This window comes from Cheilinus undulatus, linkage group 10 (genome assembly GCF_018320785.1).
Source record: "Cheilinus undulatus linkage group 10, ASM1832078v1, whole genome shotgun sequence".
NCBI classification, from domain to species: Eukaryota; Metazoa; Chordata; class Actinopteri; order Labriformes; family Labridae; genus Cheilinus; species Cheilinus undulatus.
The window spans coordinates 10,155,958-10,182,305 of NC_054874.1; the positions used below are offsets into that span (position 1 = coordinate 10,155,958).

The following is a 26,348-nucleotide window of genomic DNA, read 5'->3' on the forward strand; positions in this document are numbered from 1 at the left end:
ACAAGGGCCCAGACAAAAGAAATGCCCTCGAGCTTGACCTTGACTGCCTAGCAGCACATCTGTGTTGACATGTGTCGAGTAGGGATGCGCATGGTTAAACGGTTAAATTTATTTAGCTAATTAGCCAGTGCAAGATTTACATGTTGGTTAAACTAATTAATTTTTTGTAAACATGGGTTTAAAATCCTGGTCTATAACGCTGTTTTAAACTGTTACATCCTCCTGCCACTAGAGGCCGCTGTAGCTGCAGTTAATGGACACTGCCTTCCTCTCAGAGCTTCCCCCTGGCACTTTACCAGACATAAATAAGAGAAGCTAAGCAGTTAGCGTGTAGTTGTAACTGCATTGTATGACTTTTTTTTAAAGGTGAAAATAAAAATGAAGTGGTATGTAGGTTATCGAATGGTTAAACTCACATACTCAACTGAAGTGAAAAGAGGACACATCTTAAAGCCCGATATTAATCTGCATAGAGGAAGGAAGGCTGGTGGAGCTAGCTGCTAATGTTAGCCCTGCTCTACAGAGTATATCAGGCTCACATCATACCCACTGACACAATGACTCTGCGATGAATTTGACTATTTTCTAAATGTTTTCTCCTCTTTAGACTGGTCGGTTAAATTTAAATGGGCGTTTAGCCAAATGGGGAAATAGATGCCTAGGAACATCCTTTGGCCCCGTCCACACGGAGACGAATTCAGGAGCATATGCAAAAGATTTTTATCATATCGGTGTTTCATCCACATGGAAACAGTGTTTTAGGAGGATGTGAATGTTAACTTTTAAATGCGGGTCCCAGAGTGAACACATCTGTAAACGCTTACGTCACACATAGCATAGCTCACTTACGCCGCATGTGTATGCCGAATAAAAAAACAACAATGGGGGTTTACGGGGTTGCGTTCGTGCTGCAGAAACTACTGAGCTTATTATGGCTTTTACAGCAAAATCTGATGCTCCTTTATCATCAACGTGAACAGCACACACCAAATGTTCTTAAATCCACTGCAGAGAACAACCAGAAGGGCAACTAGGAGAAAGTTTGTGGCAGTTTTCTGTGATCTTCTTCTCTCTTTTGGTGCATACCAGCAATACAGCGCCACTTACAGGCTTGGCATATATACTACAGCGTTTTCAGTCATTATCAGTGGTTCTGTGCATACACGGATGTTTCCTGAAACGATCCCGTATTTAAGGAAAACTTTTTCAAAACAAAACAGAAATATAACGTTTTCGTCTCCGTGTGGACTCTGGCTGCCACCCCTCGGGTCTTTGTTGTCCTACCCGTGAAGCTGCCTATGTGCCTGAAACCTACGCACATGACTGTAGCGGAACATTTTCAGGAGTTTTCTGCATGTGTAAAATCACCATAAACTAGTACTGTCAGTGGGAGTCAAATGTTAAAAGTTGGGGTGTACCAATTGCAATTTTCTGGCCGATCACCGATCACTGATCTTTAAAAAGCCTGACCTGCAGTTTCCGATTTTGGCCGATACCGATTTTTTTTTTTTTAAACTGACAGCATACACTTCCAGTGTCCCAATGTTCTTATTTTACTGAAAGACATTGAACAATACCCGTGAAACAATACAAACTTGTTGTTTTAACTGCACGAGGTAGTTCCCCTCAAATATAAATGAAAGGTTTAGAGCATTGCTGTCCAAACTACTAAATTATATCAGTTCCTTTAGTCTTTCATTTTTAACATTTTAGTAGGTAGAGGTACATATGAAACCGATCTTATCCACTGATCTTATCTAAGTATCGGCCGATCACCAATCCCCCAAAATTAAGGAAATCGGCGCCAATTCCAATTTTGGCTGATCGATCGGTGCACCCCTAGGTTAAAAGATAAGGAAGTTTAAGTTCGGAGCATTTTTCTCCACAAACAAGACATTATTGAGAGCAGTAAAGAATGTTTGCTGTTTTGGAGTTGCACTGCAAGCTGCCAAATACAGTTCAGTAGGCCTTGTGCAAAAGTATAAAGTGCTGGTTCAGCAAAACAAAAGAAAAATGTAAAAATTCAGCGAGCTTCTCAGAGGACAAAGAACTACAGAAGCTGCATACAAATCTATTTAAATGAATAAATTACAGAAAAAGTTGACTTGAATATTTAATCTCATTTGTTAAAATTCTTTGTCAGTTACAATCCCGAACTTTCAGTCACTTTAAACATGATTTATTTATTTTACCCATATCTTCCCACCTAGCTACTTACCTAAAAGTAAACCTATCATGTAGTAACCAAGAGGGAGACAGTATTAAGTTTTTTCCTGCTGGGATGTCTATTAACTGGGCATGCAATACTTGCATCACTGCATGGTGAAGCTCCATCTTGGTTAGAATGAACATGTGCTTGTGTCAGCATTTAAATACATTTAGCCAAAATCTCACATTCCTCAGAGATTTGATTCTGTATCAGCTATTACTGATGCGCTGAACAACTAATAATAATGAATTTGATTGAAAAAAAACCCCAAAGTATTCCAGCCACCTCTGAATAATTGATATTTATGCATCTTCGTGCTTGTTCAGCTGTCCTCCTGAAGATCAATCACAGCCCACCCACTGTGCCTGTTGATTAGAGATGAGACTGTTAATGGTATTAATGATAACAGCGATGAAATTTCCCTGTGGTTGTTATACCTTTTATACTTTAATTGTAATGATAACCATTAGAGACGACTGCGCTTAAAGATCACGGTAAATAATGTCTAGAGAGCATGCCACGTGGGTTTGCTTACTGAGGAAAATGAGGGAAAAATGTCAACAGTTTGACTGAGGATATAAAACACGTCAGAGAGGAGACATCGTTGTGTGTCCTCACTGTGACTGTCAGACTGCAGAGACTCAGACAGACAAGTAGAACTAAAGAGCATGTTAGCCTAGGTTCATCAATCCACAAGCTCAAAACACATCAGAATCAAATTAAACCAAAGTGCAGTAGCCTCCCTTAGACTGTTTGACTAAAAAAAGAACAAACTCAGACTGTGGGAGCAGTATGCACTCAATATGAGCATCATTTGAGGAGAACAAGGTGTAGTTATGGGTGGAGTTTAGCTGTACTGAAAGTGTGTAGCAATAGCTGCTGCTAGTGTGTAGCGATTAGCTCGAATGTAGCTGCATTTTCATCACAATTGCACCACATTTCTCCATGGATTAAAGCTTTAATGATGGAAAATGTGTTTTCGCCCTCCTGCCAACCTGCTTCGGCATGAGATTCGAGATCTGGTTCAAATTGTTTCAATCAATCGAAATTTTACCCTAAAGATTCCCTTATCAATGCCCTACTTCCATGTGCCTTAAAAAACACGGTCTGGAGAGAGGCAGTCAGCGAAGTGAGCAAGAACAGAGAAGTCGAGGAAGTAAACATGGCGGACAGTCACAAAAACAGGCTGAAGCGGTCCAAAGCGTGATTTCATTTCTCAAAAAATGAGTGCAATGTGCAACGTCTGTCGAACAATGATATCATGCAGGGCATGCATCTTTTTGCACAAGAACTGTAAATTCTGTACAAAATTTCAATTTATCTTTGTACGTCTAGAGATCTAGGATCCAGACACTAGTTTTATATTTATTTGAAGGTTTTATATTTTAAAGAAGATGAGCAGTATCATTGTATTCTAATTCAAATTCAGAGACTGAAGATCTAGAGAGCAGTTTGTTTTAACTGAGACATTTCCAATAAAAATGTGAATTTTTCTTGCAGGTTCTCCTCCCAAAGGAGGAAAAAGTGTTGTGCTGCTAGTATGATTTATAGTGTTTTTTTCAAATCAAGCTTAAAGGCAGAAATGCAGAAACCACTTTTTCAGGTTTTTCTAACAAAAATATGTCCCCCTGACCTGTCCACAATCCCCTTTCAGAAAATTTGTGCTGACACAAGCTGTTCATGGTGTCATGTGGGGAGTAAGCACCGCCCCCAGGTTTGGTTGGCCCTCCCCACTTGGATGAAAGTTCCGTCCTCCTCTCCTGATCTTCCTCTCAGCTACCAGCTGAGGTGCTGGCTAGCTGAGTGGTTTACCCTGCTGACTTTGGTCTGGGAGATGATGGTTTAAATCCCAGTCAGATCTTTAACTTTGGATAAAAGCATCTGTAACATTGTAACAGGAGTGCCACATCCATTCCTGAGAGGGGCGGAGTCAGGGGTGGAGTCAGTAACATTTAAAGCCACAGACACAGAGATGGCTCGTTCTGAGAAGGGCTGAAACTGAGGGTTTTTTTAGGCATGCAAAAACACAATACTGGAGTGTTTTTTCAGAAACAAACTTTAATGAAATGATTTTTAATGATGAAGCTTTACTTTTTTAGATTTTTATCAAATTCTAACAACACTGTGATAATACTGATAACTGTGATATTTTAGGTCCTGCTTACAGTGACCTGAACTTTTTCCCTCTCACATCTCTATTGTTGATCAGTAGGGACTATTTCATAAGTAAAGTCCCTCCTCTTCTGTCCTGTCTGGCTTGTTTCAATCAAGTTTTATTTTCTAGTGGACAGTATCCAGTTTTTACCATTAAACCTCCCTCAAACCTCCCTATAATATATGGCATTACTGCATTACTGAAAATCACATTATACAAATGGCATGTCACCAAGCTCTTTGATTGGTTATCTGGACTTCTAGAATGTGTTCAAAGCACAGCAGTGACAGCAGTGTTAATCTTGTGGACTAAAATGTGTGCCCATCAATAGCTTTAGAAACAAGTAAGACTTCTTTAGAGGCCAGAATAACCAACGTGTAAATTCATCAACATATTCCATAAAGGTGGTTAAAATCAGTTTTTATAAACTGATGATTGTGGCTGATTTTCGGGCCTGCTGCAGCACCCAGTGCCTTTGGTTATTAACAATAAACCTGAAATCATTTCCCTGTTGCCATAGAATGCATTACAACAAGTGGTGCACATTAGTTTAAATGCAGAGAACAGCCATTGTCGGGTTGTGGCGCTCTCAGCTCTACGGGGATGGACACTGACAGATGCAGGAGGGAGACTGGGGGATGAATTTATTACCAGACCAAATATCAACAAACACCCCCTTAGTGGAGTGTCTCCAGGGTCTGTGGCCTACTGAGTGCTGTCTGAAAACACAACCTTAGAACATGTTTAAGGAACAGCCAAGTGAAATGGTGTCGCATGAATGGGCTAAGAGCACAGCCTTTTGTTTGACAGGGCATTTATCTGACAAAATAGGCCTACATCATTTCTAGTAGTTCTGTCATCACTTTCATGCTGTCTGCAAACATGATGGTGCTGCTACTAATATAAAGATGGGCACAAATCTATTCAAGTAAACACCCTGGGATTTGGTATTCCTAACCGTTTCTAGTAGTGTATCGCAAAGCGATAATATATTCAAGCAATTAGTATTTGAGCCTGAAAAATCAAAGATCAGCACAGAGTCTTTTCCTGCTGTTTGTTTGTCTTTTACAATATTCCTCTCTGCGTTTACTTCCCTTCCCTCTCATCTCCCCCTCTGCATCTTCTAAGCACTAATGCTGGGACAAAACTCCAGCAGTGATAAGATGAGAGCACGCTGCTGAGAGGCAAGCAGTGCAAATGGGAATTTTCAATAGATGGGTCCTGAAACCCCACTGTATTGTGAAAAGGAGCGAAAGAGTGAGGATAAAGAAGATGGATGGAAGGAGGAGAGCGTGGACGGAGGCGGACAGGGAGACAGAGTGAGCTGTAGAGTTTTTTTGCCCTGGAGGAAGCCGGTTTTCCAAAGAGGGGAATGAAGAGCAGAGGAGGGAGCAAACGAGACTTTGAGAGAGGAGAAGAGAAGGAGAAGGAGGATGAAGACTGAGTAAGATTGGAGGAGAGGTGGTGGAATGGCAGAGCAGGAGTGGAGATAAAGTGAAGTATTCACCCCTTGGATGTTTTACCCTTGTATTGATTTTATAAAGCAATCATGGTCAATATGATTTGGCTTTTTGCCAAAGAAAGATTATAAAAGACTTTTAAATGTCAAAGTGAAAACAGATTTCTGCAAAGTGATGTCAATTAAATAACAATATGTCATGCAAAATAAGTGATTGCATAAATATTCACCCCCTTGAAGTCAGTATTCAGTAGATGCGCCTTTCACTGCAATCCCAGCACTGAGTCTGTGTGGATAGGTCTCAATGAGGCGCCAACATCTGGACAGACAACTTTATTAGTTTAATTTTGTGCAGAACACTTAACAAACAGATAGCATTAATTAAGCTATGATTAAAATAATTAACCTCGGTGATAACGTTTTTTTAAATAATAGACACGGATAAAAACTTCAAGTATTATCTTTATTATTGCTTAATTGTAACTCTTTTCAATGACAGTAACTGATGTCAATGAGAGTTTTTAAGGGAATAAAATCTGTTTAATCTTAAATCTTTATCAGGAGGTCAGACCAGGAAAATTCATTTGAAAATGGCAAGTCAAACTGGAATCAGCACCACTCTGGTTTAATTTCTACAAGGTCACAAAACTGTTTCAAGAGAATGGAATTTTACAGATTAAGGCTGGCAACACACTACAGGATTTTAAGCCTGATTTTAGGCAAGATTTGACCCCCCCGATGATTGCGGGGGCGTATACCGGCTGGAGCCTCGTCGCAAACGATTATTTGTCTGAGTAGTCTGCATGTGTGTGGTGTCAATACGATATTGCTCCAAATTGCGTTGTAGCGTTGAAGTCACGTGATTATGTGAGGTCGTAGGCAGGTCGACAGGTGTGTGGTCTCCAGGGGTCTGACAGTCTGGCTGAGTCGTCTAGTGTGTGCGTTCAGGGGATTAAAGATGAAAAATCTTTGGAAATTGTCCTAAAGTTGGCTGAATATTTACAGCACAAACTGAGTTGGAGGTGAAATAACCATTCGTTAACCGTTAATCATGATTATGATATTTGCCATATTTGCTCAGCCCTAATTTACATGTGCCATATTCCTTCCATTTCTTGATGATTGATTCAGCTGAACTCTGTGGGATGTTCAGTGCCTTGAAATTTTTTTTATATCCATCCCCTTACTTATACTTGTCATTAACCTTTTCTCTGAGTTACTTGGGGAGTTCTTTTGTCTTCATGGTGTAATAGTAGCCAGGAATGCTGAATAACTAGTGACTGGACCTTCCAGACACAGTTGTCTTTATACTACAATCACTTCTGACACATTCACTGTACTCAGGTGATCCCAATTTCACAAATTGTGAGACTACTGGCACTAATTGTCTGGACCTCAGTTGAATTAGGTCAGTCACTTTAAAGGGGGTGAATATTTATGCTGTCACTTATTTGACCTTACATATTTCTGTTTAACTGCATTACTTTGGGGAAATCTGCTCTCACTCTGACAAGACGAAGGTCAAATCATATTGACCATGATTGATTTCTAAAATCAGTAAAAGGGTGCATGGTGGTGAGTACTTGTCATAGGCTATAAGAAGGAGAAAAGGGAAATCATTAGTAAAAGCTAAACACAGAGCGAGCGACATTTTTTGGAATAAATATGATGTGAATAATAAAAAAGTGCTGCTGGCTTCATTTTAAACACAGCAGCTAATAATTAAAGCAGTCAGACCTCACACTGTGGGCTACAGAGACAGCATGCAGGTTTTTCTGCATAAGCGGTAAATAAACTGTATTATCTCTCTGGAGGCTCTCTGAGGGCTTTGGCCTTGGGTGCTGACAATATTTACACCGCGCTGCGAATCCAGCTTCTTCTCCCGCTCACTGCAACTCCAATTAAGGTTAAGCAAACACCCCGGTTTAATGATGACTGGTCATATTTTAAGGCGGAGAATCCGCTACTTTTAATTAGAGGTTGACCATTTTACAGCAAACAGAACCCAGTTTTAAAACACTTCCCTTTGGCATGTTACTCTGACAGTAAAAGCCTTCTGCTGCAGCATTAGAGCATGGGACAGTGAATTTTCAGGGAATCCCTCACACATGAAGGCTTTTAGCTGGGCTGGCAGCTCCTTAAGGCAGGGTGAGGCAGGTTTCATCGCAGGTTTTACCAACTGACACTCCTGAAGCTGTGAGTAAAAATCCACCCACGCTGTGCTGGAAGCCATCTGTGATAAAGGAATAATATTTACTAAAACATACTGAGCAGCCACGGTGAGACAGGAACGGACGATGTGACCTGGAAAATGTCTTAATGGAATATAAACAGCTTTAACTTTGACCTGTTATTTCCATCCAACACTGATCTCTATCTACACAACAGGGGGAATGCATTAAATTTATCCGCATAAAAAACCCTACACACCCATCTGCCTGCAATATTACGTGCCAAGAGATGCTCCGATACACCCCATCTCGCAATGAAACACACATTTCAACACAAACACACACACACCCCGGCATGCATACACATCGTCTCATGACAGTACGTGGCTCAATAATCCCATTAAATATGATTGAGGGTTTTTCCAGCTCAAAGCATTTACACTCCCGCTCCGTCTATGGGCCCAGAAGAGGAAGTATCTTCAGACAGTCAATTTACAGGTCAGACACCCTCAAACACGATCATACATGCACGCAAATGCCCACACATCCACCCACATGACAGTCGAGCAAACAGCACTCCAGATAGGTCGCAATAACTCTCACTAGGTTGAACTTGGCACTCATGCCTTTGGAGCAGAATCCCAGGAGTCCCTTTGTGTTTCCTGAGTGTGTGCCTGCCTATGTGTGGTTTTGTGTTGTGATGACAGATAAAACAAGTCATTTTGAATCCAATAAGCTGTGAAGTACATGTGGCCTCCTGGTGGCTGGCTCAGAAGGTTGGATTCCAGCTGACAAGCTCACCCGCCAACACTTTATCTCCCTCTTTCTCTATTATTTCCCGTCACTCTCTATTTCATTATTATCTCTGGAAGCCAAAAAAAAAAAAAAGGAAAGACTTCACGGGAGCTAAACTTTGTAAAACTGCTGTGTGAACTGGCAGAGTCTGAGTGAAGTGAGTGAACCAACTCCTGCCTGCCTGACTGACATTCAGGAGTCGCTCTTTTTAAACAGTGTTTACCATTGTTCCTCATTAGACAGAGACAATGAGCATGCTGCAGAAAAGGCTGTAGGGTAATTATCAAAGCTTATCCATGAGCGTGATCCCTGCATACCTGAGAGATCTATTGAAAGTCAGAGCAGAAGGTCAAACAACTATAGCCCTGCCAAAGTCAAACTGCATCTTGTTATGCTCTGAACATAGCTTAGTAAATCTCTTCATACATGCATATCATTCTTTAATCACTGTGAAAAATGAGCTACACATGCATCACCCTAGTTGGCACCAGAATTACCGTAAAATCTGGTGTATAACCCATGCTTTTGATTCCTATTTTTCATCTATAGAGTTGGTTGCGGCTTTTTGCACCTGGAAGACTTATACTAGTATCAAGGGCGGAGACGGGCGACATCATTGTCACAAGTGCGGCGGCTGCGACGGTCGCACTGCACAAGACCTAACGCGAGACTGAGAACACTCATCTGCAGGCTGAGAGTTCAACTACTGGGTTATAGCTAGTAGATACCCAAACTTCATACAAGGGCTGAACAATATCTACATTCTATTGTGATGGCAACGTGTTTATGTGCAGCAGTGACATCGCTAGGATGTGCAATAGTCAGATAACCTGATGCACATCCCACGGCTGCTTCTGTGCTTTTGCATTTTAGCTAAAATCAAACATTTTCTTGTTTCTTTGACAAGTGTGCATGTAAGTCTGTCTGAAATCTCCTTTAGAAGTCAGAGAACTGAGCTCTGTGCGGCAGAGTCTCCTGGTGACGCTGTCACTACACTGGTATGATGCTTCAGACTGACATCAGATTGAGGCCGATCCCATCTGAGTGGATAAATGGCTCGCTAATGACAATCCATTCAGCATGGACATGAGGGACAGGAAATATGGGGAGACAGAGAGGGGGAAGACATGCATCAAAAAGCATAGAGACTGGGAATCGATCCCACAACCAGTGCACCAAAGACCACAGCCTATATAAACATCTGCTTCATCCATGGAGCTAAACCAGCACCCAAGTTTCTATGTAGTTCAGTTGGTTTTATTTTAAATAGCCGCATAAGTAAACAGATGTTTTTAGAAGCAGCCTGACACGCCTCAGGTGGAGAGAAACTTTCTGTGATCTTCTGCACAGATATTAGTTGAGTATGCCATCACATGCTTGTTTCAAGAGGAGAGTGGAGGTTGTAGCACCTGAAAATGCATTGAAATGCTTTATCCCTTTTAATTTCGTAACACTGTGATGTAATACCATTACTGCACCGAGCAAAGACTTTCCATTTTAGGTCAAATTACCCGGCTCTAGTTTCACTCAAGCGTTGTTTTGGGTCTCATACTTCAGAGTAGAGTTGTTGAGATGCTGTGCTGTTTGGTTTCAACATGGTCTAGGTGTATGAGGTTTATGAAGATGATTGATTTTTTATTTGTCAGTTTTCTCTGCACAGTGGTTAAGTTGTTGTGAAGGCCTCTGAGCATACATTCACAACAGTGCAGGGAACTACAAAAACAAGACAGCTGATCTAAAAAAAAACCCAGCCTACTGAATTTTTCAAGGAAAAAGAGCTGTGTTGTACATACAAAGAAACATATGGCAAGGTAAAAATAGAGACTATCCCTCATAAAAGATTTAAGGAAATATTGAACACCCGCCTTTTTAAGCAGTGAGCTATGTCAGGACGACTCGGTTGATGCAAAGCTCCCCATATCTAAAATTGAGCTTCTTAAAGAAAAAAACACACAAGTTCCAAGTGAATTTTCTGCACCGCATGTCACTGCAACATTAATTTTGGCTGCAGGCAACACTCTCAGACTGCTGCAACAGATGTGAACTGCAGTGCAACTAATACAAAATTAGAAAATGCAGACAATCTGGGGCTTGTGGCAGACTGCTGCCATTGCAGATGTGCTGCACTATGGGATACATGACAGACTATTCCATGTTTCTTTTTGGTCTTTCATCCCTCATATTTTAGACAGATCCTCACAGGTCGGACTCCCTAGAATTGACTGAAAAATTAAACCTTTCATGCCCATTTTTTTACAAGAACTGCAAATAAACTGAAAAAGTAACACAGCCTAACAGAAGGTTCAGAAATGACATGTTGAAGGGCTCTTTCTTTATAGAAGAATCACTAACCCTGGGCCATAGGTGCTTGATTTATTCATTAATACTTAAAAAGCTGTCCCTCTCCATTAGCTCTCTCTGCCTTTGATGCATCGAGGATCAAAAGGAAAACCACTCTGCATCAAATGAAGTCCTCAGCCTGATGATCACATCTCTAGTCTTTGCTTTTTCCCACTGCAGGATTTAGATTCTCCACAAACTGCTCCTTTCTATTCCTCTACTGTTGACATAGCTTCCATCATAATTACAACAATGTATGAGAAATACAAGCTGTCAGTAACACAGGCAGATAATTTGCAGCTACCCAACATTAACTCTGCAGTATTAGAGCTTAATGGCAGCGGCTCATTTGTGTTATTTTCAGGAGTGTGAGGTGCTAGTGTTGGCTGTATATTGTCTTTCTTAGCTAATCTCCAGAGAGATTCTTTTTGCACAATTGCCAATGATCTCATTTTAAATCGAATAAAACGCAGTAATCTTAAAAAGTTATTCAACTCGTTGTGACCTGCACTATTAAATCAAAGATTCCTGTATTTCTGGAGGCGTTGCTCGCTGCTATAAAGAAAGGTAAAGAAAAAGTGCCGCGCTCTGAAGTCATCCATACTGCTTGAACAAAAGCACAGCTCTGAAACTTCTCCCTGGGTGACTCCTACTCTCTCTGACCTGCCTGTGTCTCCCACACTCTCCCTCTGCTCCATCAAATGGACTAAAACACACACACACTCAGACACACACTCAGACACAAAGCCATAATGCAATGTAACACAGTCTAATGCTAGCCTGTTTTGTGTGTGCGTGCGTGCCTGTGTGTCAGAAAGCCTCCTAAATTGTTAAACCCTTCCCTTGTGTAATGCATCTCTCTAATGTTCTTATCTGGCATCTGCTGTGGGATATATTTGTTCCAGGTTTTTCTGGGGATCCTATTTATTATGTCTTTTCGGGACAGTCTCAGCCAAAACACAGCATAACCTCAATTATATAAAAGCGCGGTTCGCTTCAGAGCCATACTGCCTCCTACAATAGATTGCATAAGGCATAAACTAAAGCAATAACTGAGCCTACATAAAATCAATTGTAAATGAACACACGGGTTGGTGTTTGTGTGTTAATCTTTAAAGATTGTTTGCTTTCTTAACAAAGACAGAAAACAGAAAGCATAAATGCATTTAACTCCATTGCAAAAAAAAAACCAACTTGGGGATTTATCTTTTGTCACTGTGTATGAAATAAGTGAACTGTCTTTATGTCAAATGACTATTTTAAACAAATTCTCCATGTTCTTGTGGGCTTCCCTGGGGTCTTAGATGACTGTATCATCTCTATGACAACCTGCTCTGACACAGGATGTACCTGGCATATGGTGAAGAAAAATCCATGTTAATGTGTGATGGAAATGCATGCATCATTTGCATTTCTCCACAGTTGTTCCAATGGACACCTGGTACATACAAATCCAGCATTTCTTCTCTTTTACTTCTGTTTATGGTCTCCAAAGAGACTAGAGCCCTGCCTCCCGCCTGCTCCCGCTGGATTTCTGACCTTTCCTGCTCGCTCCTGCCGCGTGCACCGTCCACTCCTTCCTGCACCCACAAGAAGTGTGTTGAATTCTGCCAGCATCCCGCACAGATTCTGACAATCTGTGTTTAATAGTCAGAATAACACAGTGCATCTGATTAAAGGCAACATTGATATGTTCACTTAAGCACCGCCTGATTAAGTTTCCTCTCTGAAAGAAGAAAACCCTAAGAAAACAACCACATCCTTGTCATGTGTAATGGTGCCACACACGGCAGCTGGTAGTCTCAGACTGATTTAACTCCTGGTTATGGCTTAGAATCAGTAGCGTCAAAGTTATATTCTCCAACCTTATTAACATATCATTAATTTTAAAGTCATACAGAGGGGAAACTGTTTCCTGATCTCTGGAAAGTTTGTGTGTCGTTAAAACTGCAGCACACTTTAATCAGCTTATGCAGACAGCAACAATAACGTAACAATCTGACATATTTAAATGTTTTAATAGATAAATAATGGCCAAGGGTTGTCTTAAACAGTGTACAAGCTAACTTTGTCCTCAGCATCCCTTTATTTACAGCTAATTAGGTGTATAGAAAGTGTTGAGTCATAGGCTATCTCTCAAAGTACCCATGTTCCCTGAAGGCAACATAATTGGGGAAGGCTCTGAGCCTTCTTTGCTCTGCTGTCACTCACAATTCCACACCCTTCTCAGTCGAGACCACGCCCCCCATGCCAGAACAGGGCCAAAAAAACATGTTCTGAAAGTGAAAAAAATAAAAAATAAAAGATTTGAGTGTGAAACAAAAAGATTTGAATTTGAAAACATTAAACCTACAATTGAAAAATGATACCTCAAATGTGAAAATATATTTAAGGGTAAATAATGAAAATAAATGATTGTATTAAAATAATTACAGAGCTGAATCAAAAGTATATTTAAATTGAAAAACCTTTGCTTATGCTTATTTTTAGTTTCAGTTCAGTGTTTTTATTAAATTCAGGATCAAACCATAAACTTTTGGTTTCAAAATTAAATTTTTTCAATAACATTTTTTAAATTAAATTAACAAATCCTTTCGCTTGGATTTAGCTCCATATGGTGTGGCGTGCATATCAAGACAGACAAGTTGCCAATTCTAGTAGTAGGATATATATTGACTGGCTGGCTGCTTACTTCCTCACCATGAAAGCCAGTGATAAGTGTCTTTAGTGTCATCATTACAAGTGACCCTTTTCACCCTGTCAGATCAACAAATCAACGCCAACACTGATACTAAAAATAACAACTGAGCCAATGCTGGTATTGTTGGTTTTTCTATGCTTGAGTTTTTCCAACAGGGGATTTTCTTGTGCCTAGTAAAAAATCTTTTCTTTGACTCAGCAATTAGGTGTGCTAGATTTCTGTATTAAAATGTTTGAACAAAACAAATAATTATCTGCTAATGCCACTTGGTTTGATGCTGGGATGCCGGAGGACTTGTTTTGGAGCAGATTTTGGCTGACACTAGTAAGAGCAGTAATACAGTGTCCTAGGCATTTAAAAATAGCCACGGTATTACTTTCATTAACACCATGAAGACAGTGCTGTATAATGAGCACACATTTATAACTAATGCCTTAAGAGTGTGTGTCCATTTCCAGCAGCAGCACACTGCCACTGTGAAAGTGATGACAGAACGGTAAATGATGTAGGCCTGCTATTTAGAGACATGCGTATATATTTGCACAGCATGGCACTGTTCTATAGTTTTACATGCACTTCTGGTTGTAGTGATATTCACAGCAATTTGAGTTAAAACCCCTTTGATTTATCTTTCTGGGGTAAATTGGTGATGTAATATAATGAGTAATGTCACACAATCGAACCTTGCACACTGAGTCTGTTGCATTTTCTTTGCATTCACTGCAAAAATTCGTGCAGGTCACAAATTTATTCATACTGCAACAAAAATCAGCAGTGAAGATGAGCCTGACTCTTTCACTTGATCCATCCACCCTGACCATAGACTGTAAAAAGAATCGGACAAACCGTTTAATTATAATAGGCAGACAACGGCAGATGAGCCCGCCCACTGAGCTCAACTTCCTGTCAGCTAAGATAGCACGAAAGCTGGCTTCTGGTTGTCAGATAGGTAGCTTCTGCCTGTCAAGCTTTCTGTCAGTTAAATGAGACATGCCAATCAGTGTGCAGTGAGGTTTTTCCTAAATACAACTGAAACGGTACAAAAAAATTCCCCCCGGTACAGTGTGAGGACATGAAGACATTAGCTAATGAGACACATTTTGTTTTTTGAACCAGTCTGTAAACTACTAAACTTCCAGTGTAAAAAACATCTTTTTAACTTCCGTTTTTTCTGCAGCCAGCCTCAAGTGGACACTCGCTATATTGTAATTTTTTGCACTTCCGCATTTGCTTCATTTTGTCAGCTTCACGTGGCACCAGCTCCTACGTCACAGCTGTGCCAAGTTGGAGAGACGGAGATTTCAATAGGCTGTAGTTTGAAAGTGGTTTGAGATAAAGGCATACTGTAAATGAGAAAAATCTACAGTAAGACCCAAAGTTTGTGATGGGAGTAAATTTACTCGTCTAATTTACATATTCTGACATCACCAGGCAGCCTCCACCATCTTTGGCTGTGCGTTTCCTCCCACAGCTTCTACCACGTCTGCCACTACCTCTGTGTTTCATTCATTTCCACTACCTCCGTCACTATTCCCGGTGTTTTGACCACCCCTAATACCCCCACTATGTCCCCACCTTGGCATTCGCCGATTACTCCCAACCCAGCCACGATGAGGCAAAGCATGGGCTTTGGTTTGTGCTGCTTGTGGACTGTCATGGCACACAGGACTCCCTGTCGCTGCTCACAGATGCACCGTCAGTCTCACCCATGGTTTCACCAGATGACTGAACGTTATGTCAGAGGGTGAATATTCCTCTATTCCTCCCGACATTGTGAGTATTCTCGCTACAATTCGCTCTCTTTCTCTCTGTTATTCTCCGACTACAACCACTTCTACCGCGTCCTCGTCTCCTCGACCAGGGGTGTGTCTTTCAAGCTCTCTCCAAAACTTTGAATAGAAGCACACCCACAAATGCTGCTGGGATTGAAGTTACTCATGTCCGCCATCTCCTGGTGTAAAGTGGTATCAACATTAGGCACCATATTTGCAGCTAGAGCCTGTTTAATTCAGCAATGTTGCTTGTCGCAATTTTGCAGCTTTGGCGCTTAAAGAGTTAATTCAGTCCCTCCCTATTGGGTGGCTGTGAGAACATACTCATGCCTTTGTCTGTTATACTTCCATGGTTGATATCCACTGGAAAACCAGTGTTTAAAGTAAGGTTTTAGTGCGAGCAAGCGAGAGAGATTTTCTTTTTTAATGCGCGAAAAATTCAGACAAATAAAATGGGCTTGGAGTGCAAAGGTCTTTAGCCGACACCAATGTTAAACTGATGCATCGCTGCATCCCTAGATGAACGTCACTCAATGAGTTGAAAGATTTGCTAAGCAGCTCAAAAATTGCTGCCAGGTTTGCAAAAGCAAGCTGGTGTTGTCTTGCACTGAGTAAAGAAATGATGCCTGAGGATTTGGTCAAAATGTTGATAGAGTTGGTTTACACCAGATGTTACACACCAATAAAATGAATATAACCTAGATACAGATCTTGGGTAACACCAGGTGTAAACAGGATTATTGCTCTAAAGTAAGCCTTCCTCTTGTGCTTTTATAGATAAAATTACATGTAGAGATAATATTTCCCTCTACTTCACTTCCTTGGCAGATCAGCCAAACAAAAAGGGTTCAAACTGATGAAAAATGAGACCAAGTATGCTGGCCTGCTGATCCACAAAATTACTTATTCTGAAAGAGAAATGAAAAAGCACCGTTGTCTTCAAGATATCATCTCAGGTCCTGCCTCAGCCTGAGTTTCTATGAAGTTATTCAAGGCTACATTATGAAATCCTTGTTTTGTGGGTGTGTTGGCTCTAAATCTGGCTGTAAGAGCAGTGCTTCCCCACACAGGCTTCAACTGGGTGTTGCTGGCAAACAATAAAGCCGGTATATTTGGAAACCTATATATTGTAAATAGCAAATACTTCCACCCCTGTTCTTTTTTTCCATCCAGAAATGGAGTGACACATTTTTAACCTATCTTCACAAACACTTCACACATATTTACTCAGTATTATTTTTACTGAATGGCTTCTATATACTGTATGCTCTCCATTTGCTTTTTGATGTATGATCTGACCATTAAGATGACAAGACAATTTCCTGTCTTGCTGATCAATAAAACCTAATCTGATGTGGTTCAATTCATCTGACTGGTCAGTGGATTTAACCGTTTACCTTCCTCACAAACATTTCTTGCAATAAAACAGCTTAAAGCCAGTTGAGGGCTGCATGAGCTTTACTCCATTAGTTACAACACATATTGATTTGGATGAGTACCAATTCCAATATTGAATCATTAATAAAAGGAAATGTTAACAGCCTGCCAAAGTCGACAAGCATTGATATGCTTTGTATCAGTCAAGTCCCGGTTTCATAGTGCTGAATAATTTATATTTCCAGTGAAACATTAATGCTGAATGCCGTGACTTTAGGCGTGAAAGCAAAGCAGAAGACAATCTTTAGTAGATTTTTACGCATTACCCATGTTTGAACGGACATAGGTGATGGGATTAAAAAGGCGATTGAGGTAAGATATTTTTAAATAATGAATGAATAAATGAACAGAGTCAGGAAGTTATTCAGGTAGACACATTTTAAGGTCAAACAGCCTCGGGACAGCAGACATTCTGCTCAGATACATGAAGCACAGAGGGTCATATCTCCTTCCTGACACCTGCTGTTCTGCCACAGGGCACTGACCCACCACCTTGAACGCTGCTCACCACTACACGCAATCACTCCCTGCTAAGCAGAACAAACTATCACCAGGGAAGCATCCCGTCACTCCTGAAGAAAACTGGTCAAACCCTGGAGGTCAGACTGAAGGCGTCTTTGATAATAGGAAAGATATTTCCTGTATAGTCTATCAAAAAAAAAAAAGAGGAACTAGAGATGTTTTCAATCATGTGTTCAGTTTATCCATCGCTGTATCAAAGCAGCTGTGGGAAACTTTGGTTTGTGTTCACCCCCTACCCAATGCCAGGTCATTAGTCTCTTTGCTAATCTTGTCCCGTACGTGTACGACCCTCAATCTTTCTTGGAAATAAATTTAAAATGCTGTTTCTGCAGTGGGCTGTTATTCACATCATTTGACACCTTATCCTTCTCAGGGATGACAAACATGTAAAAAAAAGGTATAGAAGTAAGCAATCTCCTCTCTGTGGCCTTGTATATTGTTGTTGTTTATATTGAGACATGAATGTAAGGCCTTCTAACCTTGAAAAGCTGATGGATTGGCCAGATTTCATGTCTGTCATCAGGCACATCTTGCAAAGCTCCAGTCTTCAATGATTGGGTCCCACTGAGAACAGATGGACCAGTCAGCGTAATTTGAGGAGAATGAGGTGGTAGCTACAAGTGGGGTTTAGTTGTACTAGAAGCAGTGGCCGCTGGTGGAGTGATTAGCTCGGATGCAGCTACAGCGGCGGTTTTTTTATCAGACCTGGACAGCATTTCTTTATTGAAGCCACACACACCACAAAGCCCCTGTGGGCAGAGAAGAGGTTTTTGCTCTTCCCCCAATCAACTTCAGCACGAGTTTGATCCACCAACTAACTCCACTGTTAAAGTAGCCCGCCTGCTGGTCACACATTACTTACCGAAGCTGCAATTCTGCTACCTTATTGTGTCTAGTCGCTCTGATTAACCTGTAAAGAATGTGGCAGACAGGACAGACCTCCAAGCACTATCTGAGAATTTTTTGAAAAGTCCTGCCCTTCCCAAACACTTTGTATGTGGGATTCCTAGACAATTGTGAAACACATCCCATGCAGTGGATATATGGAACAGCCTATCCTATCTCATTGATTCCCAACCTAGGGGTCCTCAGCTCCTCTATGATACAAGGGGGGCTAAAAGGAAAAAAGGTTGGGTGGGAACCACTAGTCTACCTGGTGTGTAAAGTTAAAGTCCTTCAGCTTACGGCACATTAACTTAAAAAATCTTAGCGCTACAGGGCCAAATATTTTAGTTGGTAGAGACCAAAAAGTGATATAAAATAAAAATAAAAATCAGTGTCTTTAAGTCTAAAAAAAAAGAAAAAAAATAGATAATTGCGTTCTAGTGGTTTAACAAGTCGTTTAATCAGTGGTTTAGCCCGGTGAGGACGTTAGCATAGCAAAGTGATATCTAACAAAAAACAGCTCCAACACTAAAGTAGTATCGAGTCAAACATTACCAGTTTGTGGCAGAGTAATTCATGTCATCTACAGCTATGAGGTAGAACGTGTCCTCTCCTCTCCAAGTTTGATCAGTGTAATAACAACAACATACAGCGAGTGTGCTCACTTTGCAAAGCATCTCTTTCAGCCTGCATGGGGCTATAACACAAGCTGTGAGCTGCAATGGCTCGACTCTTTTCATCCTGACTCCAGCACTGCAATCAAATAATGGCTTAACAAACTGTGTTAAGGTGTGTCTTCACTCATGAGCTTCGGGGAAGCAATCTTATGCTCAGACATGAGTTGAGTATGCCATCACAGGCTTGTTCTAGGGAGAGGAAGAGGGCTGTAACACCTGAATATGCATTTACATCTTTAAAAATGTTCTAATACCGTGATACAATACTGTTACAGTAAAGGGCAAAATAAATGCCATGATAAAAGTAATAGGACATATCACCCAGCCCCAGTGCATTTACGGTTAACATAGTACTGAGACTATCCAGGTGAGCTGCATGTGTGAATGTGAACGGTTGAATCATTCACGCTAGCACTTGCAAATTTTTCCTGCCATCAGCGTGAAGTCAGGGTTAACTAGAATGGCCGTCTGAGGCGGCAGACCCACACTGAAGCAGCGCCACCAAGGAACTCATGCTCCCATTGATTACTATGGTGTTCAAAATTTCGAAGTCCGAGAAAAACCGAACAGGCGTGCGGATCATCACCAAAATCTAATCAATTCTTCCCTGTCACTATCCCAATATTCCCTGAAAGTTTAGTGAAGATCCGACTTTCCGTTCTCGAGTTATCTTGTACACATACAAACAATGAAACGAACAAAGATACGGAACCCTTTACATAACCCCCTGCTGATTTAATCGGAGTGGGTAACTATAATGTGAGAAAACAGCAGGAAATATAAACTCACAGTGGATGAGTGGAGACAAACTAAACTTACCAAAAAATGTAACCAAATTTGTGTTTGCTAGATTATTTCTTTGTTGCAACAATGCTTCTTGGCAATAAATCTTACACTGTTGGAAAACCCTTTTATTTCCCTTTTAAATGATGCCACATTTGTAAGGAACATGCATTTATGGGATGAGCAGCAGAGCTGAGTATGTGGGCTGCGCTCATGAAAAGTTTGTCAAATCTTCTCTGCCAATAACAAACAGCTCATTTTGCTGTTGCTATTGATTATTGTTTGGAGTGTCGCTACCCACAGGTGCTGACAATCAGGTGCCTGACACCCATGCCACATTGGACTGATCTGGGTAGGACCCGTCCGATAGGGCAACTTCAAACTGGTGGACTGCAAAACTGAGCTGCAGCGTTATTGGATCGAACCCGAGTATCATCTCCAAACTGAGAACAAGATTTAGCATATTTTTTATGGGTGCAACCCACGTCCTCAGCTCTGCTGCTCATCACACCAATGCATGTTCCTAAAAAAGTGGAATCATTTAAAAGGGAAATAAACAGGCTCTCCAGCAGTATAAGATTTATTGCCAAGCATTGTTACAACAAAGACATAATCTACCAAACACTTATCTCCCTCCTTTTTTTGGTGGTAAATTTATGTGCACTTACACTTTATTGTGTTTATCCTGTTTAACAGTAGCCTTTGTTCTTGTCTGCCCTTAAGATTTGATCCAATGATAGGTGTTACCATATATCCTCCTTAGACCCTACATACACGTATGAGGATATTTGTACATTAGACTTTCCTACAACACAGCAACGACTTCTGCTAGTAGAATTTTAGAGATAATTGTTCAGAATTTGCAAAAAAATTAAGTAATTGGCTTGGAAAATCTGGAGAATTTGCTTTAAAATCTCCAGAACATTTCTTGAATATCTTTTGGAATATATCTGAATTGGTAGATTATTATTATTATTTTTAAGTAGTGGGTGTTGTGCTAATAAAATAAAATAATAAAATAATAAAATCCTCAGTACTTTCATGGGAATTTCAAGAATTAATTTGTATGTCTTTGGGAATTTCATTTGAATTTTGAGTGAGGACTTTGTTTGGATTTTTGGGGGGGGGATATTTTTGGACATTTCCCCTTATTTTCCATGGAATTTAATGGTACATTTTGTGAATTTAATAAAAAAATTGGGAGAATTTGCTTGAAAAATTTAAGGCATTATTACATATTTCTATTGGTGAACATTTAATGTAAATCTTTAGGCATACACTTTTTCAGAAAAGCTAATGAACGTTTGGAGAATATTTGAGGACATTTTGGGTTTTTTTTTTTTTTTTTTAAGATTTATTTTTGGGCTTTTTTGTGCATTTATTAGAGAGAGAGACAGTGGATAGAGTTGGAAACAGGGAAGAGAGCGGGGAGAGACATGCAGGAAATAGTGCCACGGGCCGGACTCGAACCTGGGTCGCCTGCGTACATGGTGCGCGCCTTAACCACTCAACCACCGGTGCGCCCCATTTTGGGTATTTTTAAGGGATTTTTAAAATTTTTCTGATTTTTTAAATGTTTTGGGACTCTCATTATGATAAAGGGAATTTTCCAGAACTTTTAGGAGAAATTTGGTTCCGGTTCTTGTGGTCTATCAGATAAAGGACTAAACTGTATGTCTCTAACACCATGAATTATTGATTGATTCAGAACTAGAGCTCAGGACTCAGGAGGATATGCTCCAATACAGTACAATGAGACACATACAGCTGCCAAAAAACATCAGAAAAAACTACAATCCTCATGTAAACATATAGAAAGCAGCAGCATGAGTCTGAGTCAAGAGCAGGGCATTGCAATGGGAAGGTACTCTTGTTTTAATGCGATGGAAACGTCAAACGTCACATTGCTTTAAAATAAAGTCAACTATTATAATAGCATCAAACGCTGCTGCATTTTTGCGTTGCTCTTTTGCTCTTCCACCACCTTCCCCATCCCAGTGACAGCAGGTAGATTTCCGGGCTTGCCTGCCTGAAATTTTCCAGGATGTTTTGGAGTGCATGTGTGAAATTAGCACCTATTCTGCTGCCTGTATGAATACAGCTGTTTTTAACACACATTACCTATCACTGAAGATGTCTGTGTCATGTCAAAGAAGCATTGCCAGCTTGTTACATTGCAGGAGGCTGAAAAAAGATGCAGCTCTAAGACTCAAGGAATGTGTCTTGCATCACACAAGGATTTTTTCTATTGCTCTAAATTTAAAGGCTGTCTTTGCCACTGCAGCGTAAAGTCTACATTAGGAATAAACCCGGCCTTTTTGCAGGTTATTTTAAAATGTGCTGTTGTTTTAAAGCCGGGGTTCCTAAACTTTTCAGCCTGCGACCCCCAAAATAACAGTGCCAAAGACTGGAGACCCCTGCTGTCCCTGGAAGTAGTTAAAGTGTAGGAACACACTGGTGTGGACATTCAAGAATAGATGTGCAGATGTACATTATAGGGATTTTTTAAACAACATTTATGTCAGAGTAAATCTCAACTGCAATTTTTTATCATTTTAAAAATGTTATTTGTTTTTTGCAAGGCCTCTCAATGTCTTGCAACCCCCACTTGCTTTACAGCAGTGGTTCTCAACTGGTGGGTTGGGACCCAAAAGTAGGTCGCAGAGCTGTTTTCAGTGGGTCGTGAGAGAAGTGTCTTTTAAGTGCTTTTGTTCCATTGCTTATGCTTTTTTAAAGCATATAATTAGATTTATATATATTGATACCCTGAATTATTAAGGAATTTTTATTATGATTTTATCCAAACTCATAGTATTTTTTCTCCTTGATTTTTAAGGAAACAGAAGGCAATATTCCCAAAAAAGGTTAATGAGTTTTCCTAATTTTTGAGGGAATTTTCTATGGGCATTTCCCCTGAACTTTTACTACTCTTCTCTGGGACTTTTACTCCTAATTTTAAGAAAATTTCACAAGCAATAAGAGACTTCCAGGACTTTTTCCAGAAACTTCCAGCAATCTTCCATAGCAGTATTTCAGGAATTGTCAAAGGAAGTTTTAGTGAATTTTCAGATATAGTTTTGCGGATTCTGTCTGGGATTTTTTCCCCAGAAACTTTGAGGAATCTTCTGTAATACTTTCAAAGATTCTCAATCTTGATATGTTTTCAGCATCTTTGTTCTGCTGCATCTCTATTTTGGCTTCAAACAGTGTAATCTTTTCTTAAACAAATCCAAATGATTGAAAAATTGATCAGAAATTTGGGTCACCATTTGTAATATGGAGGATGTAGTGGGTCCCAAGGCTAGACCAGTTGAGAACCACTGCTTTAAAGGACAGCACTCTTTAGAATGATCTAAATTTGCTGAGATGAAACATCTATTTATCAAGAGTATCCTGGCCAGTTTCAAACAAAGAGCAGTCAAACACAGCAATCCTAAAACAGGGTATGTAGTCTAAATGCATTCAAATGCACATATTTACAAAAACAGGCCTCATTCGTAGATTAATCAAAGCATCTGCATCTTAGTCATTCAGCTTCCTCTTTTACAAAAGCTGTTTAAAAATCAGCATTTAAATCCAGATCATACTTTAATATTGTGCTAATCCCCAATCAGGCCTTTCATTAGTCTGACAGTGACCTCATATTGGCAGCAGCAACCTGATTGCACAGCTGAGTCAGCGATATTTAAACATGAAGACTGAAAGCTGCAGCAGAAACGATCCTCCAAGTTCAATTAAGGACCACACACCTCTGGTCTGCAGAGACGTTAACACGCTGTGTGAATACACCCAGTCTGACATGCCTTTTTTTTAATACATGTGGTGCTAAAAGCTAAACCAGCTGAGGATGGAAACAATCTGTGTCTATAAATGACGCCTAGTCCTTTCTTCAGGAAATGAAACTGCAGCAATCACCTCAGTCCAATCATCTTTTTATTTCCTAATTTTGTTTGGCAATTCAACATTCTGAAAACCGTATATTGTGTTTTGCAATCCCTTTCATGGGTTTATTGTGTTTCAAATGCAGTTATATAAGCAGCGCTCCTCTCCTGCTTGTTGGATGGGTGAATAAGAGGAGATCAAAAGGGAGGCGATAGAGGAAGAGTGTCTGCAGCCTTCTCCTCTTCTTTATTCTCTCCACATTCTGCCAATGTGCCGCTCGCTCCGACTGCATGACTTGCCCTGGATTCTCTCTCTTTTACTCTTTCTCTCTAGGACATTACACTTTAATCTCATGTTCTGTGCTGCTCTCCGTTGCCCCCTTTTTTGGTCTCTTTGCCTCACTCTCTTCCCTTGTTCTCCCTCCATCCATCCCTCCATCCATCTCTGCTTTTCTTCTTTAATCCCATGTTCTGTACTGCTTTGGCCCTGAGAATCCCATTCTAATCTGCTGTCTCAATATGGCCCCTTATGACTGCTAATCCTATGCTCTTATATATAGGACTATGTGAGTGTATCTTTGTTTGTGCACATATGTGTTCGCACCCTGAGAGATGTCAGGCAGCTCTACTTAAATGAGTTGTATGACGCAACACTGTGTTTGTATTTGTAGGCCCTTCTGTGACTGTACATGTGGAGGTGGGTGCATAGGTTGTCTTGTATAAAAGGGCATGTCCACTGGGAGACAGTCCCTGCCTTTCAGGCAAACACACACCAGTACATGAAAGGCCACATGCAATTATACACACATGAAAAACACGCACTGCTGCTCTCGTGAGGGATGCAGGGAGGGAGCAGGAAAGAGCGATGGGAGAGATGAGAGAAAACATGCAAGAGGGAATTCAGTCTCTTTACAAAGTATAATCTCTCACTTTAATCTCTCTCTGTCTGCAACTCTCTGAAGCCCAGCTGTTTAAATCTCTCACTTTTTCTTTTTCTAGTCCAGCAGGTACGCAAACATTAATACATCCTCATGAACGTGTTTTAAACGACTGTAGCTGTGAAACCCTTCAAAATAAGAGCCCCGGGTCTAACCTCTACGTACCGTTGTCTCAACCCAAAAGCACCGTACCTGTGTTATCCATTTGTGCCCCTCTCAAGCTCGCTTTCTCCTCAAGGCATCCTTGTCAAATCCTCTCAACTTGACAGAAAACGTCGCGGCTCCGTTAAGTCCCAGTGGGCAGCCTCTACAGCCGGGCTAACGCACCGCGGAGGGACGAGGAAGGGGACCGGGGGAGGATGTTCGGTCTGCCCACGTCGGAGCTCCGCGATGTGCACTACTTATCTCCCACCCTGTTGTTTCACTCTGAGCTCTCTACTGTGGGTTAATGTTTGAGTGTGTGAGGGGAGAGAGAGGGAAAGAGAGAGAGAGAGAGAGAAAGAGAGAGAGAGAGAGGGGGACTAACCTCGGTTAAAGTCACGTTTTTTCTTATTTTCTCTCGCGGTTCTCCGCTTCCTTCAGTCGACACATCAACTTCGCTTCTTCAACTCCACTTGTGACGTTTATGCTACATATTCCTCCTTTTTCTCTGTCCGTTTCTCCTTCTGAGCGGGAAACAGCGGCGATAGGCGCGACCAATCGCTATTTCCACCTCGCTTTATCCCCCAAAGTGTTCAGGGCGCCTCAGCCTTTTAAAATAAACCAACTGTGTTTAGTAACGGCTTGACAGGTGTCGCCTCCAGCGCACGTTCTCCTCCTTCCCTTCTCCATCTCGCGCTGAAGCTGCGCGCGGGACTGTTTTCTGTCTCTGTGTTTGTGTGTGATAGTGGGTGGGTGGGGAGGTGGTGGTGGTGGTGGGGTCTTTACAGTGACTCTCAGAGCTCTGTTACAAGGGTTCAGCAGGTCGCCACGGTCCAGCAATTACCGACAACTCACCGAGCGTTAGACTGACAGGTGCACACTCACTCACATAGACACGCGCACAAAGCTCCAGGGAGTGGCGGTGCTCTCTGGGGCCCGCCGGCATCAGCCAGTTTTGGGGGGCCCTTCAGATGGAAAATGAGCAGATTTCAATCCTCCAGGGGAAGTGGAAGTTCTCTTGTGTTCGGCAGAAAAAGCTCAGTTCTCTATGTTGGAGTCAGTTTGAATTGTAATGCACACTAGAGCTGTGAATCCTGGATGGTCTCACGATTCAGATCGATTATATTAGGCCAACGATTTGATTGGATTTGATAGTGACACCATCCATGTTTGATCCATCAGAGCAGTGGTTCTCAACTGGTGGGTTGGGACCCAAAAGTGGGTCGTGAAGCAGTTTTCTTGATGTCTGGAAAAAAATGGTGTCAAAAGTCCTAAAGTCCTTATACCTTTAATTTTACCCTGTTTTTACTGACACTGGGTAAACTGGTATGTTTGATAAATATTTCAACTAATATATCGCTTTCACAAGTTCAATGGAAAATTGGCAAAAATTGGGAAAGATGGTATAAATGTGTCAGTTTTTTTTAAGTTTTATTTTTTGGCGTTTTTGTGCCTTTATTTGACAGAGGAGGACAGTGGATA

At 40.9% G+C, this 26,348-nt stretch overlaps 1 protein-coding gene across 4 annotated transcripts in view; it reads left to right on the plus strand.

Moving 5' to 3' along the window:
• Positions 1-26,348, plus strand: part of macrod1 (mono-ADP ribosylhydrolase 1) — a 255,308-nt gene that overhangs the window by 77,383 nt on the left and 151,577 nt on the right. The gene's annotated exons all lie outside the window — the stretch shown is intronic.